At 33.5% G+C, this 18,182-nt stretch overlaps 1 pseudogene; it reads left to right on the top strand.

Moving 5' to 3' along the window:
• The first annotated feature begins 5,306 nt into the window (after nucleotides 1-5,306).
• The window catches only part of LOC103594716, a 133,567-nt pseudogene continuing 120,691 nt past the window's right edge, over nucleotides 5,307-18,182 (top strand).

Here is an 18,182-nt window from a genome sequence, read left to right as displayed (position 1 = left end):
GGACCGGGGTCTCTTCCCGCTCGGTTTTGTCGGCCTCTGGCTCAGGGAGGCCCGACAATATCACACTTCTTTCTCATCTTACTGACCTACAACCTAACATACTCAACAGCTGCTGACCATGATGAAACCTAATGGTCAATTCCAGAATCATGTAAGTAACTTTTCCCTTTGTGCACAAGTTTTCCTTAAACTAGCCCATTTAAAACTCCTGTGGGAAAGTTTGAGGAATAATGCCCCTGGACTTTAATAGAGGCAGTCTCACAAATCCTCTGTCTCTCTCTCCCCATCAGCTAGTTGAGCTCCCAGATGCTTCTGGACTTCCCATCAACATTCCTAACCTTTATGGGACATGTAAGTAATACATTTCTTCTGTTTCATGCACCTTGATTTTACTTGCTCATTGTGTCTCACCTAATACACATGCACTTGAACCTAAGCTTTTATTCTGGTCTGGGCTTTCTCTTAGATGATAGTTATCTTAGTAGGAATAAACTGGACATAGTTCAGGCAAGAGCCATAAGGGTGTTTTCCAGTATAAACAAGATTTCTGAAAGAGTCACACTTAGTCACAGGTCAGACATTTTAGGCATTAGGTCATCTGCCAGGATAAAGTACCCTGTGAATGGCACCCTGTAAACATTTGTAACCAAATTCCTTGAATTTCTGGTCAAGGCAAGGATAAAATTTATGGCTGGTCTCAGGATAAGGACCCCAGGATAAAATTAAAAATAAATCACAATAGAAATGATAACTGTGTGTGTATTTATTTGCATGTACATTCATACATACATACATACATACATACATACATACATACATACATACATACATACATACATACATACATACATACATACATACATACATACATACATACATACATACATACATACATACATACATACATACATACATACATACATACATACATACATACATACATACATACATACATACATACATACATACATACATACATACATACATACATACATACATACATACATACATACATACATACATACATACATACATACATACATACATACATACATACATACATACATACATACATACATACATACATACATACATACATACATACATACATACATACATACATATTTATGTATTCTACTAGTTCTGTTTATCTTGTTGAACCCTGGCTGACAAGTGATGGACTATGGAATTTGTGCATGGGGACAGAAGAAAATGAGGAGAAATTGAGGACATAAAGTGAGAGTGATGGGTAGCAAAATGTGGGTTATGTAGTCAAAGAACTGCTGTCTTTATGAGACAGGAAATTCTGAAGAGGTGATAATAGATTCAGCAGCAGCTTGAAAGGATAAGAAGTGGAGGTGAGGAATGATTAACAGGAAGACTGTGGACATTAGTTGCTGATAATGATATTAACTCACTACAGTGGGTGACTTCATGGTCCTGTAAGTGAGATAAAATAGGAGCCAATTTACAGGACTCTTTATGTAATGGTGACAGCAATATTAAAAGAGATAAAGACTGATCCCAGTGATAAAATTTTCAAAGAATTAGAACTTACTGGACGTTTTATAAATGTTTAAAACTACAAAATTGTGTGGGTAAAATATGATGGCATGTGCTTCAAAAGAGCTGTGGTATTTGAGGGATGTAAGAGAGAAATGGTCTGGAAATGGCAGAATAAACAAGGATGGTAACTGTGGCAAGTATAACTCCTGTGGAATGTGGAATGGATTAAAAACAAATGCAAGAAATGAGAGATCTACAGTGAACTTCATGGAAGCAGTATAACCAGAGGAAAATGAAGTTCCTGCCAGGAAATAAAGAGGATGTGGAAACACATGGAGTAGGTTAGAATATACAAGTTTTAAAGATAATTAAACATGTTTCAGTGAGAACAGTGGAAGTGTTTGAATAATAGCAAGAAGTGGCAAATAGTGTCAGATAGACACACGTTATATATAGACTAGAGTCTGAATGATTGAAAACTAATTGATTGCAAACTAATTGGTATAATTGAGCTTCTGGTAATAAAAGCACTTCTAACATTTCTAAAAGCCTTCTACAGCATGATGGCATTTGTTTCCTCCTCAGTTTTTAGGAAAGCTGTTTCATCCATGTGGGTGATTGGAGGAAAGAGGTTGACCAAAATCAAATTAAGTTATATACACATTCTGTAGTCCCTGCTGATAGGGGCATTTATATTAGGTCTATTCATGTTCTCTATTCCTATAGCAATTATTTTAATAGTGACTAGTAAGAGTCAAAATAGAGATGAAGTGAGAATAAATACGTCGAACTAGGAAAGACAAAAAGGAAAATAAATTTTTAAAAAGCCCACAACTCTTGCATGATATTATATAAACAAATTATTTTTGTTATTCAAGAAATCTCCTTTGGAGTAGATTTGTATTTTTAACAACTGGTGAAATTCATCAGATACATCAGGTGTTCTGTACATGTTTTTGAAATGATAGACTCTTACCACAAATGAATTATATTTACCTGCTTTTAAAGCAAAAACAGTGAAATATTCAGTATTAATCAATGAATTAATCAATGAATTAATTAATTCAGTATTAGATCAATGGATACTCTCATAAGCATTTTTGCACTTGAACTGATGTTAGGAATGGCTTTCAATTTTTTTCCAAAAGTCAGAATTAGAAAGCTTTAAAGGATATACTTCTATTTTTGGTACCATTTTCTTGTCACTCTCTTTTAGTATGACCAAGAAACTAGAGGCTATATGGTAGTCTGATCTTTATCTGCTTTTTTTTATAATGCTGAAGTAAACTTTAAGAACATCCTAGAAGGGTTAAGAGAATAGAATTAAATATTATACTCTATTCCCAAGACTATTTTAAATTAGGAAGGTTTCTATACCATAGAGAGACCATTCAATATTCAATCAATATTTACTGTTTGTGTATGAGCAAGGTTCTGTTCAATATACTAGAGTTAAAAAGGATTAAAAACATATATTAATAAATAAATTTGTTAATTTATATATATTCTAAATTACTCAATTTTGGAAACACCCTTCTGACCAAGTGCTGAAAAAAATTTGAAGACTAAAAAAATTACCTTCAGTGGGAGCAGGGAATGACCAAATCACATTAAACAATAACCAAAAGTAAAAAGAAAGGAGAAAAAGAGGAGAGAGAATAAGAAAAAGAACAAGGAAGATTAAATCAATAGGAAAAACAATTACTAGAAAAACAAAAAGAATAAAAATGACTTGGGGAATGTCGAGAATAACAGGAAAGATAGTAAAAGAAGAAGAAATAGAACACAGGAGAGCAGAGAGAACAAGCAAGGACAAAGACAAGAAGAATGACGAGGGAGTCATGAGAGAGGGGAGAAAGAAAAGAGACCAAAATAATAAAATAATTGTACAGAAACCTGACAAACGCTATCTCAGCCAGTGAACGTGAACGTAGTAAATTACATTGTACATATACTTGATATGATGTTTGCCATGACTAGAGTATAATAGTAGTAATTTAGTACTTATGGTAAGGGCAATTTATTTTAATATAGCTGCTCATTGGCTGTCCCCTGATGATTTCAACATACTTTACAAAGTTAATAAATATAAAATTTGCACCAACCTCTGTTAGAATAGATGTTTCCACTTCTCGCTTAGGAAAATTTCTCTTTAAAAAAGATGTATTGAGTAAAGTTTCAATTGTGAATATAATTGGAAGATACTTCTCTAAAGACAAGTCTGGATAATAGCATATTAATATGCTTATTTTTTATGTTTATTTTATAATTCATCCAAGAATTGAAATTTATGTAGACACCTTATTTAAAAATACTAAAATTTATGATCATTTAATTTGATGGCCTGATTTCAAAATTTAGATTATTATTGACAGTGAATCATAGCAGTTCTGAATTGGAAGAGATACAAGGAAATTGTATATGAAACAGATCATGTATTATCTGGACTTGCACTGTCCAATAAGGTCAGAAGTCTCATGGGAGAATGTAAATTTAAGTTACCTAAAATTAAAAATTCAGTTCCTTAGCTATACCAGCTAGATTTTTTAATAGAGTGACTTGTATATATTAGACAGCCAATATTGATTTGTTGTTGTGAATTTGAATGATGAGAAAGTTAGCATATTCACAGATTTATAGGCCTTTATGAAAAAGATGGATGAGATTCTCCTAAACTTCAGAGAGTTTATTTTAAGATTTTCAACTTCTTTACATCTAAGAGCAAACTCAGATCATAACAAGACCTAGGTGCTTTTTAATCATTTGTTGAAAAAATAAGTTGCACTTCCCTGGACTCTCTTTTTCATGCCCAATTGAATCTCAATGAATTGAAACTCCTGTGCATTTATCTGAAGGTGTCCAAGGGAGTTCTTCAGAAGCCCCCAGTTACCCATTATAGCCAAATATTCAAAGATTTTCTGTTCAAAAAACATCAATGTTGAGAATCAAGTAACTTTATTTATTGCAGATTAGGCAAGAAAAAGAAATATAGGTGAGGAATATTAAACTTGATTTAATTAAATTTACTGATATTCCAAAAATTGTACTAAGCTCTGTGAATACAAAAATAAAAAGTCATGCACCAGTATTCAAGAAGCCATCTATCTTAAACAGTGTTTTTCAACCACTGTAACAAAGCCCGAGCCAGCATAGTGATATTTCCTGGACTCTTTCCAGTTATGTGCCAAATTTTGAAGGACATATAACAGGTATTTTGATTTTAAATTCTACACACCTAGTTTTATGGCCACATCTGTCAGGCTGAATGCTACTCTGTTTGCAGAGCAAGGTACAACTTGCTTAGAGTCAGAGGTAAGAGATGAAGCATAAAATTAAATGAATGTCAAAGAAAGTGTTTTCTGGAACATTCAAGGACTTGACCTCATGAGAACATTAGAAAGCCTATTCAAGGCAGTAAACATTTCTTTCTAAAAGCAACACAATGTTGAATGGCAAACATTAAATAGTTCGGTAACTGTAGATTTTTTTATAAACACTATGACACGTATTGTAGAGATTTTGTTATGTTATTACTGACTTGTGGGTACTATTGTTTTCAGTCTTAATTCTGCCAAGTATGCTGCCAAAACTTCTAGTAGAGTATTTACGAGTAACTCATAAATATAAAAATAGTAGGGAAAACAGACATATAAATGCAACCTTAAAATACAATTTAATAAATATATTAGATGTGTGTATATGATAGTAATCCTGAGGCTTCAGAGAAAGCACCATAAAGGAGGTAACATCAGTGTTCTTGATGGATAAATATATGAAAGAAATGTTTTGCAAAAGAGGTGATGCAAACAGTTGAAAGTGAAATTGAAAGACCAGTATTGTTTCCACCTGAAAGTAATCTGGCATGTGGGGGTGCTAGGGCCATGAGAAATGAGGCTAAGAGGTAAGAATAAAGCAGATAATGACATCCCTTGAATATCATGCCAAGTAATTGTATGTTTCATAAAAGCTGATGAACAGATTTTAATTGAAATGTGAGTATGAATTATGATCAACAGTTTAGGTATGGTGGACTCAACAAGTAGAAGATTTAGAGGTGAGGGTTTTAAAGTAGCTTATGAAGTAAACAGTTATTTGGTGCAATATATTAAAAAGATGGAAAGTATCATGCTCATTGAACATGGCTTTTAATAAAGGTCGTAAGATAAGCAATAAATATGGTTCAGAATTTTATTTTTCTGTCATTAGTTAAGTCATGTTAAAGAATACAGTAGATTGCAAAATTGTGTTGGTGTGACAACAAAACAGTAAAGTCAAATTAGGGAGGCAGTAAGCTGAGTGGCTGAGGATGGCTTCAGTTCACAGTGTCCATCTTACCCCTAGGAGTCATCCTAAGGCCTGACTTGAAGGGTAGACTATTGACATTTGGGGACATTATCAATCCTGTTTTTCACCACTATTTGAGGTGACTCAATGGTGTATCAAGTTTGGGGAGGTTGTTTCACCCTTTCTGTGGTCACATATTTGTGTCTTTTTTTTTTTTGATGATCATTTTCTAAAACCATGTGATGGTGTAGCAGCTACTCAGAGCAGCGTTTTTTACAGTGGTATCACACATCTAAACAGTGCAACACAGATAAAAAATAAGAGAAATATTATTTTTGAAGTTCACAGCCTGCTCCTAAGCCAATAGCCTAGAGTGCCCAATTTAAACCATGAGTACAAACCCCATTTGAAATCTAAAGTGTCCTCAGAGTCACGTATAGGTATATTAACCAAATTAACTAATTAATTGTTTTTTCCCTGAGACCCTTTATATTAAAGATCTTAGAGAGAGCTGCATGTATATGTGCACAATATTCTTCATCTAAAAGAGCACATGATCTTTCTTGAGAGGTCGATGTGCTGTTTAAAGAGGCTCTATATTGACTCACTGCTCATTTAATTTCATGAACAAGAGCATTGTCTAGTACCCATGACCTACATCATGTAGGGTATCTCCACTCCCTAGACCTCTTTTAAAGCACAGAGTGAAGAGACTTAAAGAGAGAAGAAAGTAGTCTAGAATTCCCCTTAAAGGGTTAAGGCTGTATTTCTGAAAGTGAAGCCCGGTGCTGTAATAATGCGGCACTGAGCATCTGGAAAGTTCTGATCACAGATTATCATATTTTTAGTGTCAAGATAAATAGATAGACTTAAAGCAAAAGAGAAGTAGTACTTCTTGCTCTTAAAATCAGTAAAAGGAAGATAGCCTCCAAATATACACCATCTGTTCTCTAATAATTCTCTTCCAAGTTTTATTTCTATGAAAGTTTATTTGCCAGCTAGTTAAGAAAAATGTAGCTCCTTTGAAAGGTCGTAGAGCATTGTTTTGATGGAGACAGGAGCCTCCTTTCTAATAATGAAGAAATAGAAAATTTTCAATTTGGGGATGTTTGGCTTGTTGGAGTGTGTGACATTTAAAAGTTACCTAGCTGAGTCAATTACCCAGGAAACCAATTATTTATCACAAGTAAATTATACCAATGTAAGCTGGGTGGCTCCTGAAGGAAAAAAAAAAAAAAATCCAATAGTTCATTTTATTGTATGGCTTAGCCATTTCACAAATAAGTTGTGTCCAAGAAATGGACTCATGATAAGGAGTGAATGCAAATGCAAAAAGAAATATCAAGAATAAAGGCCTTATAGATAACATAGTTAATAGTAGGTATAAGCCAGTAAAAGACGAGAGAAGATAGGAAAATAAAGAAAATATGAATAAAGTCTAAAGAGAGGTAATCTGTCTTCTTGTTCCATGTATCTTGGGAAACCACTGTCTATATTTCAGGTAGCTAAATATTTGATTCAAAAGTCTTGAAGAGAAGCTGTCTCTTTATGGAAACTGATTCCAGAGGGTTCCTAAGAGTTCATAGCTTAAGGTTTCTTGTTGGGGCTACCTTCCTGTGACTGGAGGATAGTTTTGTCCTCTTTAGTTGAGGTATATGAATACAAATATCAATTCCTTGGAGTTTACTGCTGAAATAGCTAACAGGACCTGATTGGATTCTCTCCATCAGTGTTTGAGGACTATGATTATTTATTATCTCATCCAGAGGCACAAGTCTCCAGGCATTAGATCATGCAAGGATGGTTTAGGAAGATATTGAAGAAAGCCTGCCTTTACCTATTGATAAAATTGGGTGCATTGTAGTAGTCTCCTGAAATATTTGGCCTTGCCTGCTTGTATGGAGATGGACTGTAGAATGGAAGATGATGTACTAGACACATGGTCTGGTTAGTTATTGAATCATAATGGAAAATTTAAAACTCCCTGTGAAATAATAAGAAAAAAAATATTTTAAATATATATATTTGTCTTCAGTTTGTGACATAGCATTCCTAAAACCCTTGTAGACAGGGGACTGGGAGAATCTCTTATTCTATTTGGCCTTTGACCCCAGTTCCTGATACAGAGGTCCTAAGACTTTTGTAGTTTCCTAAGTGATAGGAGCATCTAACACAGATCTCCTGAATCCATTAGAATTTTCTGGGTGATAGGAGTATCTTTTGTTCTAATGAGGCCACTCTTGGTGGGATCCCGGACAGCCTCAGGATGAGGGCTGGTTTCCAGTGGAGCCAATAACAAGATGATTAAAGGGTTGGGACTTCCAGCCTCACCTCTAGCTTTCAGAGAGGGGAAAAGGGTTGAAGGTTGAGTTCATCGCCAATGGTCAATGATTTAATCAATTGTACCTACTTAATAAAGACTCCATAAAAGCCCAAAGGATGGTGAGCTTCTGGATTGCTGAACACATAGAAGTGGTAAGAGGGCTTATTTCTTCCAACTGGAAGAAATCTACATTCTTTGTAAAATCATTTATGATAAACTACTAAACATAAATGTTCTCCTAAGTTCTGTGATCTGTCTTAGCAAATTAATCAAACCTGAGATTAGGGTCATGGGAACCCTAATTTATAGTTGATCAGTCAGAGTATAGATGACAACCTACTGCTTGCAATTGGCACATGAATGCAGGGGCAGTCTTGTGGGACTGAGCCCTTAACCTGTGATATTTAACTCTAATTCCATATAGATAGTGTCAGAATCAAACTGAATTATAAACAACAGACACCCAGTTGGTGGCTGCAGGAGAACTGCCTGGTGTGTGGGAGAAAAAACTCAACACATCTGATGTCAGAAGTGTTATGGAGAGTGTTATTTGGAACTAGGAAAAAGAGCTTGTCTTTTCTTATCTCTTACAATCCTCAATAAGACTTTATTATTATTAAAACCAATTACAATACATTCTTTGGCCAAGGAAGTATAAGAATATTTGAGAATGTGACATTCGTTTTCAGAACTCCATTTGTTCCTATTCCTTTCCTAAAAGATAGAGGTTATATGGACTGTAAAGATTTTAGATAGTTGTGGGGCTTTGCAACACTGTTTGATAACAACTCCAAATCCAATGGGTGCCCCACTTGCTAGACTAATACCTTGAAATTCCCCAGTTTGGGAATACAAAATTAAGTAACTTTTTGTTATCATTAGAGACACAGCTCTTCAACAAGGAAAGACTCTCAGAATAAGCAAGCAATGACCAGCACATATTCAGTACCCATTGACGGAGATAAGTATATAAAATCCATTTGGAGAAGTTTGAAAGAGTCTTGAGAATTGGGATCTGTATGTCTCAATTTTCTAAAGGAAGTTCTAATAAGATTTTTTTTGTGTGTGTGTGTGTGTGTGTTTTAATTTTTTAATTTTTTCTTATTTTTTATTTTTATTTTTGGCAGGGAGGTTTGGCCAGGGAGGATACTATTAAAAGGTTTGGTGGTATAAGATATGAGTCAAATCCTCTATCAGGATTTAACTATTGGTTTTAGTCATTTTTCAGCCTCTGATATTAAAATGTAAAGTCCTTTATTCTTCTACTCTTTCCTTCCTTCCTTCCTTCCTACTTTCCTTCCTCCCCCCGCCCCATCCTCTTCTCTTCCCTGTCTTCCTTCGGATGTAAAAGGTATTATGCAAGTTTCAGTAGAGGTTTTGTTAGGTTTATGTGAACCCTTATGGGTTCAGACCCAATAACCCTACATCAATGACAGGAAGTTTTCTCCTACATGTCATCCAGAACCTTCTTGAAATCTTCCATTTAGGCTTAATTTGGACACAAGGATACCTGTCAATTAATGCCCTACTTAGATAATGACCACTTTATGAGAAGGCAGGTCTCAAGGCTTTACAATTTACACTGTAATTTGTTTCCTATTGAGTTTATGAGTGTGCTGTAACAGAGAAGGAAAGAAGGCCCCATGGTTCAAGTACGAGCAGGATATAGGATGTAGGAGGATGTAAGTCAGGATATAGGGAATGTCTGAAAATTATGGGCGATAATTACCACCTGGATAGTTTGTAGAATCTCAGGAAAAGTTTGTATAACGATCATAAGGTTAATGTCAATATTGTAGCACCTGCATCAATTAATATTTTTGCAAATTTGTTCTTTAGTATTTAAAGAAATGTTTTCTTGTGAGTTAAGGGAAAAAATGAGGGCTTAATTCTTTCTCAGTATCTCCAGTGATTATTCCAGCTTTTTTCCCTTAGTTTCTTAGTTCATATAGGCTGAATTTTTCCCAATATTTTTTCTCTTTATAGGATCTTAAACATCTTTATAAAGAGAATCCACCTTTGAAGTTTAAAGCCTGGGGCAGAAGCAGCTAATTGTTTTATTTGAAAGATGACCAATTTATTCTGAGTCTTAATCTGTTTTTGTACCAAAGCCCTTTCAAAATGTTCAGTGAGATATTGCAGGTCTGGCAATTACTAAGTGTTATTTACAGTAACAATCTAAAACAAATGTGTACTTATGTCGCATAAACAAAACTTTAGAAAGTGTTATAAATACTAATGCAGAGAAATAAGGATTACTTCCTTTAGTATTTTTTTGTATTCAGTATTATACTTCACAAACCTATGTCTCTGTGCCTTAACATGCTATGATTACCTTAGTATCTATAATTATATTGCTATGTTTTTCAAACTGTGTCCCCACTTTTTTATTTGTCATGAAAACAACAGAGATTTGTGCCCAATTGTGAACAACTAATTAAATATTAAGAATAAAATAGATTTAAAATTGAGCACATTGTACATAGTATGGGCGAATATTGTATCATACAACTTATTTGTGTATGGATTTGCTTTGTAAAATGTACCTGTTCTTGAAGAATATTAAGAAAGTTTGAAAGCCAATTATCTACTGGGCATTTGCTTAATCTGGTGTTCTGTTATATGTTTTTCATATTTTCAGATAAAAAAATAAATAAATATAGTTGGATGTACATAGACTCCATCAATTATATTACTTCTCTTTGTGACCATTTTCTGATGAATCTTGTCCAAAGTATCACATTTAGAACACAACGTAAAAGGGTGTACTTGCTTGGAGTAAACATTTAGAAATCATATTCCCATTGTGTAAGTAAAATCAGGGAGAGAATTTTACAGCAGATAGCCTGAGGACATATTTAGCCTCCTGTTGGAGATTTTTAAAAAATCTCAGTTGGCCTTAAGAACTGGCATTGCTGCTATTTCTATCTGTAAGAAAAAGTATCCAAAATGTGGAGAAAGGTACAAGAAATGTGTAGGTGTTATTTCAGTGCAGTGCTTTCCTCACACCTTTGAGGGACTTTTCCATATTATAATTCTGTATAAACAGAGATTAACTCATAACTTTTTGGCTAATAGAGATAAAAATAATTTCTAAGTGGAATAGATAACCCACAGTTTATGACTGTTGAACGTTGACCAGTTTGTATCTAACTTTCCACAGTTATACTATAATTCTTTTATCAAATTACCTATAAATACATAGATTCTGAAAAAAATTTGAGCTGCTATCAACATTATGCTTGTTCCCTTTTTAATTAATAAGGTAAATAAAACATTTTACATGTTTTTGTTTTATATTTGCAAATATAAAATTATATATTTCATATATATAGGAAATTATAATATAACATAATTTTAAGGCAGTACATTTTCAACTTTTATTTATTTGTTCACATACAAATTATTAATGATTTCTTCTTAGTTCATCCAGATATCAATATTTTGGATCCCTTGTTCACAATCCATTTTTAATGGTCGCTAGATCCTATAGATGTACCAAGAGAAAAGGCCAATGGCTTTGGTCAGGCCAACTCTAGATGAGACCTACTTTGATATTTATATTGTTAGTATGTTCTCTTTCCAAAAAACTAATCTGGGTTAAATATATTCTAATAAAAATATCTTATGAAGAAAAATAATGATGCAGCAAATGATGATGTCTTTACACATGGGAATAGGATTTTGTGCCAACTACTACTGTCTGTGAAATATTGATTGTGGCTATCGAGTTTCTCCCTCCCCTTAAAAGTGAATGTAGAGTCAAATTTTAACAAGATGTTAATCCTAAAACAATCTCATTTACATAATCCATGCTGGTGGTGACAGATGGGAGATTCCCTTAAATTTTTCAGGTATAAAGTAAAATGGATCTTTGTAGAGGATATATTACATTAAAATAACTGAGGAAATGTTCTGCTTAACTGGAAAAACCACCAAAGAAGGGGATAGATAGAGGCATCTTTGGTACACTGACTTGTTTGTCATACTAAAATAGACAGAGTACAAACTGTGAAAGCAAATGGAAATAAATTCAGGTCCCAATTAGTTTTTAACATTTTTTTTTAAAAGAGAAAATAAAACCTGTATTATTTATTTCATTGGGAAAAAAGTTATGAAGGCAAGTGTGAAAGTCTAATTTAATGAAAAGATTTATACAGTTTAAAGGGTTGACTAAGTGTATATGTATATGTAATATAAAGATATAATGCAACATAATGTTATATGTAATTATACTATTACACTGTATTACAATTGGATAATTTTCACCCAACATGGCACTTATATAAAAAAACTTGCTCAAAACTAGGGTTACAAAGAAATAGAAAGATAGGACAGACTTTGTAGTTCAAAATCGAAAATGGTCTGTGAATATGAGGGTACTTCGACACATTCAAGGAAAAATATAATTAACAGATAATACGAATCTTTCCATGACCTTTTTGAAGTACCTGATATAAATTTGCCAAAGCCATTGGTAATCTATTTAGAAAAGTTTTTATATTGCTATGCTATGTCTAGAACAAAATAAATTATTTCCTATACTATTGGCTTAAGTTTTGCATCTAAATTCATAAATTCCTTTTTTTATGTTGTAAAAATTAAGATACTTTTATACATTCGTATAAAATTTTCATTTTGAAAAATTTTTACAGGTATTAGGCTACAAATTTTCAAAGCTCTGCAATAGCAAGTCAGGAATCAGTACATTTATAATATGAGAGGAAGCAGGTACAGGGAGCTTAAGTAATTGTAAGAATATAAGGTTCTCTGACCACTGCCAAAACCCATGTTATCTGATATTCTAAATAATAAAGTAGGTTCTCATAGAATGGAAATTGTGACTTTTTTTGTGTTACCCTTGACTCTGGGAGCAGTACTAACTAACTAGAAGCACAATAAACATGTTAAAGATGAAAAACAAACAAACAAACAAACATGTAACATTGCACACTAAAATATTTAGGTGAAAATATTTAGGTAGAAAATCTACTTTTCACTCTATGGTTTTGATTTGTTCTATTTATATGCCAATCTTCTCTGCTTTATATTTGTATATGTATATACATATACATATTCACATACAAACACATATAAACTAATAATAATTAATGGAATAATTCTTCTAAGCTACAGCAATATCTTGAATTAGCCAAGAAGCATGCTTATATTGATTTTTTTATCAAAAACTTCTTTTTGAGAAAATAGTGCATTTGAAGACAACAAAATATGGTGAATTTATTAGCAAATCTTACAATGTAATGCCATATACACTGGATGGTGTTGTAGTCATTCGGAATAAACAAGATGGATTGCCACCCCAAACAGGGTTCAATGTAGAGACAGATGACACTGCACACAGACAAAGAGGGTATGGAAAGTTTTGTTGCTTATGCAATGTGGTTTTTCTGGTGAGGACAGTGCAGGTCTCCCAAGAAGTCCAAAAATGGTTTGTTAGATCAGGGAGAGGCTTACGTGGCTGGAACCTCCTGCAGGTGCCAAAGGAGCAAATAACCATGGTTTCTTATAAGCTTTATCAGATGTGGGGTAGAAAGGAAGAAAGGGGTAAGAGGTTTAAGAGCAAAAAATGGATTCAGACTGCATATAATAGCAAACAATAGAATGTGGTAGTTATTAATACCACCTTGGCTGCTTTCAGTTAGAATGCTTGGGGACAAATTCTGGCTCATTTCTGACATGGGCTCTATGTGACTTTGAAAACGTTACACAATCTCCTAGTGCTTATTTTTCTTCTCCCTAATAGTACAATTCATAAGTCATTGTGAGAAGAAAAAAATAACTTAGCCATAAACATGACCAATAATAAGTATCTGAAAATTATCAACTATTATATTTATTACTGGGAAACTAAACTTGTGTTACATTTTGAACAAATTTAACTATTTTTCATAAGCAGAATAAAGAAGTAATATTACTCATGGCAATATACAATATTTTCATTGTAGACCTGACATTTGTCACTGACAAGGATGCTATACATGTTATGAGATATTTTATGGGGGGAGCAGATCTAGTCAATCTTTTGAGTTCACAAACCCCATTAGCTTGGGGGCTGTGGTGTTCAACACAAAGCTGATGACTTAAACTTTGAATTTTTGAAAGAATATTTCTAATAAGACACTATATTAAATTCAACAAATGTAAAAATTAAGTTGTTTTTTTAGTTTTGTTTTTTTTTCAGTTAAAGACATTTGTTGACATTCATTGGGAAGCAGGTTAACTTTTAGTTAAACAAAAAAAAAAGTAATGAAAGATGACAAATCACTCTGTTATTAAATTCACTTAATTAATTTTGTTTGACAGCATGAAATTGAAAAGGTTATTCCTTAGATTTCTTTTGTTTTTTCACTTATTTCACTCTTATTTTCAGTATAACCCACTTTCTAATTGTCTTTCCTACCAGATGAATATACTTCAAGAATGTAAGTATTCTGTATTTGCCAATTTTTTACAAAATAATATTTTAGTTTGTCCCACTGTTATACCAAGATCATTTAGAAATTTATGGTCACAATTATTGATTTACAAAGAGAATTCCAAAAAGTTACATCTTTTAAAATTGTTCAGGAGATTAACTCATAAACAGTGTTTAGAAGATTGGCACATAATAAATGCTCAACAAATTATTATTCATTATTTAATTAATTTTATTTGATTTTTAAATATTTTAATTTTTTGTATTGGTTATGAATATTCATGGGGTACAAAACAAATTGTCACCACTCGTGCCTAAGATACAATGGCCAGATCCATACGGTCATCATGCTCATCCACTAATTGGGGTTACAACCCATGTCCCCCACCCAATTATCACCCCAATTATCCCTGACCTTCCTCTCCATCCTCCTTTCCACACTCCATTATTTAATATTGAAAGAGGGGTTATACACTATTTTAGAAATCATTTAGATAGTTTTGAAAGTAGATAATTTTCATTTTAATATCATGCTTCTGGCCTGCCCAGAGAACAGTAGCTTTATAGTTCTCATTAAAGAGTACTAAACAAGGTAAAATTTAGTGGAATATGTTCATAAAAATATGTGTTGTAATCAAAACAAAAATAAATAAATAGTCTGTTAGTTTTGCCCAATAAGTTATAGAGATAAGACCACTTTAAAAATAAAATTATGATTTTAATGTCTCAATAGGGTACCCTTGAAGAGAAAAGGAACTAACTGAAGGACATTGCACAATAAATGTGTACTCTAATTCCATAGGGAAAAAAGGTGAGAAAATATAATAAAAGTATGTTTTTATTCAAATCACACAAGCTTCTCAAAACCTGTTAAAAGCTAAGGAAAGGCAAGATGTTGAGAAATGCATAGCATGAATACATTCCCATCCTTAGAGAAATAGGACAGAAGTTTTGTAATGGCCAACAGTAGCTTTCTGGTTTTGAATCTGCTCAGATTGATTCTTCAGAAAAGATAAAAGAGTGACCAATCATGATATTTTCCCTAGAAGGCAAGGATCTATAATAAGAACGTCAGAGCACGAAATTACAGCAGCCAACAGAAAATGAGAAGCTAAAATAAAAATAAATATAAATGAATAACTAAAAATAAATAAAAAGATGAACAGGAAAATGTTTGAAAGGCCCATGATTTAACAATCTGTGAGGTAGCTTATGGATAACTTGCAGGTGTATATCACTTTAAAAAATCAGGAACAGAACTTATTAAAGCATAAAGGAATGACAGTTCTATATTTCTTATTTGCATATTTCTATTTTGCTCCTAAAACTATACCTTTCAAAAATATGGAATGTGACCAACATATGTGTATTTATTTACTACATAGTATCATAAGACCAATATTTTAATGCATGTAACAAATAGATTGGCAATAGACTTAGAATGGAATGGGAACTTAATTGTTAATAATTTAAATAAAAAATAGTATTCCTATAGGTTTATAATTTAAAAATTTGTATTAGGGGTCTTGTTTGTGAGGGAAGAATAATAAGATAATTTAAGTGTTTGTGCTTTTTTAAAGCTAAGTAAAATATTTTAACTGGGCTTTCTGGTTAAAATTTTATATATACTTTACCATTGGAATGCCAAAAACAGAATGGAGAAGTAAAAAATAAGGGATTGACCCATTGTTGGCCCAACATGAAAGATGAAAAACCTCAGTGATAGTTGAAGACTGGGCATGCACACTACACATTTGTGAAAGACAGGAATAATTCCAATATTTCCCTTTAATAAAAAATGTTATACTCTGCCTCAAAAACATTATGTTATCTATGTATGTATGTATGTAGATTTGTATGTATGTATGTATGTATCTATACCTTTGGGGGACAATTCTCCATGGGTCTCTCACTCACATTTTTGTACGTGTTATAACAGAGAAACTAACTGTCCTTTATTCTAAACTAAATTTTCAAGGGATATGGATATGGATTTAATGTACTTTTCCTCCAAAGCTTATGTGGAAGATTAATTTCCAGTGTGGCAAAGTTGAAAGGTGGGGTCTTTATATGTGATTGGATTGTGAGGGCTCTGCCTCCATGAATGGATTAAACCATCAATGGGTTAATAGATTAATGAGTTATTATGGGTGTGGAGTGGTGGCTTTATAAGGGGAGTACATGAAAATTCTTTTCCCTCTCCTTACCATGTGATACTCAGATGTGTTTCCTGGACTTTGGAATTTCTAGCTTCTCAAACTGCAAGAAGTAAAGTTTATTTTCTTATAAATTATCCAGATTTAGGTATTGTGTTGTCAGCGACAGAAAACTATTATAGATGTTTTTATAGAATAGCATTGAAAGAAAACGTCTCCCTCTAAAGCAAAAAGCATGTTTGCTTAAAGCTTTTCTAGACAGAGATAGTGTCTCCCCTAGGAGCAAAATGTAGGCATGATTACTGCCCATTATAACAGATACAGCTTCCGTAAATGCAGGGTTCCTCTTACATAACTCAACCCACTGATGGTGTAGGTATCTTCAAGTCTTCTTTGTGTCACCTGTGGGACACCTGTGGGAGGTGGGGCTTGGAGAACTGGTGCAAAAAATGCTAATACTACAGCTACTGCTATTGTTCTTAACATACTCTTCTGACCTACAAGTACTTTATCTTCTGCCTGAATCCAAAAAACTGTGGCAGGCTAATTTGTTAGTTTGAAGGTAAGATAAAGTCTCAGACCCTTACCAGTGTTGACATACACTAGATATGGCATTTGAGAACACAGTTTTATGGGAATAATTTTTGGAATGACTGGGGATTGGCTTGCGTTTTCAGTGTTTTCAAACTTAGGGATACTGAGGTAATAATCACAAGGTACTTAGTGGCTCTTTGAAGTATTTATAGGAGAGAATACCTGAGAAAATTCTAGTTATATTAATTGTATTAGTCACGGTTCTCCAGAGAGACGGAACCAATAGGATATGTTTATAAATACAGGAGAGGAGATTTATTAGCGGAATTGGCTCATGCGATTGTTAAGGCTGAGGAGGCTCATGTTAGGTTATCTGTAAACTGGATGCCTGTAGTGTGGCTCAGTCCAAGTCTGAAGGCCTCAAAACTAGGGAAGCCAATGGTGTCCTTGGTGTAATTCCTGGACCCCCAAAGCTAAAGAATCACGAGCTCTGATGTCTATGAATAGGAGAGCAAAGCATATCCCAGTTCTAGCAGATAGAGAAGTTTGCCTTTTTCTTTGTTTTTGTTCTTTACAAGACCCCAGCTGATTGGATGGTTCCCACCTCTTTTGAAGATGGATCTTTCCCACCCCATCCACTCAGGCTTGCATGCTAATCTCTTTTGGACAAACCCTTGTGGACATACTTAACAAGGCAGCTTTAACAGGTTTCTCAGTATTCTTTAATCTAATCGAGTTGACACCTAGAATTAACCATCACATTAATGCACACTTTGGAAATGTTAAAGCAACTACATTCATTTCAGTTTAGCTGGTCTCAAAGGGTACTCAAATAAGCAGAGTTGGTTTTAATAGAAAAACCTTAAGTAGCAAGACTGCATTTATATCCTGCTGGTGTTTCACCCCAAAGGAAACACCACACCTTTGGTGACTGCAGGATTGT

This window comes from Galeopterus variegatus, unplaced genomic scaffold, assembly GCF_000696425.1.
Source record: "Galeopterus variegatus unplaced genomic scaffold, G_variegatus-3.0.2 Scaffold1610, whole genome shotgun sequence".
Lineage (NCBI taxonomy): Eukaryota > Metazoa > Chordata > Mammalia > Dermoptera > Cynocephalidae > Galeopterus > Galeopterus variegatus.
The sequence above is the reverse complement of the archived record's forward strand: the minus strand, read 5'-3'. Positions and strand labels throughout refer to the sequence as shown.